The sequence below is a fragment of the Elephantulus edwardii genome, unplaced genomic scaffold (genome assembly GCF_000299155.1).
Source record: "Elephantulus edwardii isolate Elephantulus edwardi_28Jun2011 unplaced genomic scaffold, EleEdw1.0 scaffold00043, whole genome shotgun sequence".
Lineage (NCBI taxonomy): Eukaryota > Metazoa > Chordata > Mammalia > Macroscelidea > Macroscelididae > Elephantulus > Elephantulus edwardii.
The window spans coordinates 7,947,382-7,949,148 of NW_006399793.1; the positions used below are offsets into that span (position 1 = coordinate 7,947,382).

General features: G+C 44.3%; 1 pseudogene; it reads right to left on the reverse strand.

Moving 5' to 3' along the window:
* Positions 1 to 273: 273 nt before the first annotated feature.
* LOC102859135 lies at positions 274 to 1,450 on the reverse strand (annotated as a pseudogene).
* Positions 1,451 to 1,767: the final 317 nt, after the last annotated feature.

The window sequence follows — 1,767 nt, forward strand, 5'->3', positions numbered from 1 at the left end:
ACACTCACATTTTTTCCATTTTATTTTATTAATTTTAATGAACATTTACAGAGATTTTGCATGTCCATTCATTCATTGTTGCACTTTTCTCCCTGCACCCCTCCTCCCCCCCAGTTCGCTCCTCTCTTTGAAAAGTAAAAGAAAAATTCTTTCATTGGTATACAACCCCTCTATACCCTCCCACCACTTTTTTCTTTTTTAAAAAATAAGTTTCCAAATTTTATTTAGGCTGTAATAGTTACCAAGAGTTTATCAGCCCTACCCTGCTCCATCTTATACATCCTCATGAGCTTCCGGATCAGCCACCTTCTCCTTCCAGTCTCATTTCTTATCCTCTTCCTTCTTGTCATTTTTGCCTTCCTTGGTGGCCTGGGAGGCCAGGAAGCCCATGGCATTTTGAAGGGCCTCACTGTTGGGATCCACACCAGAAAGGTTCTCCAAGACACTCTGAAGGAATTCGGGATCTTGCATCACATAATCATTCTCCTCCTTGGCTGGCTCAATTGTATCCATGGCTGAACTCACATCAATGTCACCTGCTTCTGCCTGGCCAAATTCTGCTCCCTATAGGGACATCTGCTTGGCACATACAATCTGCCTTTCCTCAGTCATACTGCTTAGGTCAGGTAGTCTAGCGCGGCCAAACTCTTGCTGGCTGATGATCATCTTCAGCAGGGTACCATTTGACTCTTCAGTCCAAGTTGCAGCAATCCCAGCTTCAGCAGCAGAGGCTGCAGCTGAACGTCCTGCTTCTTCCTCCTGCCGCTGCTGCTGTCCTTCCATGGAATCACGGAGAGAGAGGGCTAGCTCAGGAGCAGCACTGGGATCCACTCCAAACTCAAAGTCACTGGCATGAAGACCCAGCACGACTCCACCTTTCCCAGACAGAATTGGACAACTGATGAGGACATCAGCCAGGCTGGGCCCAGGAGACACTGTCACCAGGGGAGAACTGGTTCCATCTTTGTCATTCAGTGTGTTTACAAAGGCAGCTAGTTTTTCTGTGTTCACTTCCTCTTCCCCAAAATTGATAATGTCAGCATTTACTTTCTCCTTCTTAAGGTGTTTGGCCATTTTCACCAGATCCTTCTCATTGTCTTCCACTGGGCTTCCCATGAAGGCAATGATGTGCATCTTCTGATTCTTGCCCTGCCGGTGTCTCAGAGCCAAATGAGCCACGTGGATGCCAATGCAGAAGGTGATCTTACCCTTGGGTTGGACAGTGTGGAGCTTAGACAGAATACGGCCGGTGTCGGGGATAAGTGTGGTAAGTACTTTACAGTCATTGGCCAATGTGATGAGGCCCACATGTTCTCAGGGTTGTTGCCATCTTGGAGTGGCAGACTATATTGACAGCATCTTGTTGGACCTGTAGCCTGGTAGGCAGGAAGTCCCCATTCTGCATATACTCACTGTTATCCACACAAACCACAGTGCTTTCCAACAACATCTTGCCATTTTTTTTTTCCTTTCCTGAACAGTTGTTCTGGTGACACTCACTTTTTTCTTTTTTTAAATTAATGATTTTTTAAATGCAACATATATATTTTTACAGCATATTTTTTCCATTTAATTTTCCCCATCTATTCATTTTTGCACATTTTCCTCCTTGCCCACCCATCCCACCTCACTTATTTTTTTTTAATAAAATTTTTAATTCATACCGGTTTATTTACAAAGTTCATATACATTGCTTTTCATACTGGATCTTCCCCATTTCCTTTAACCCCCCTCTGCCCATCACATTGTGTGACACTATGATTAACC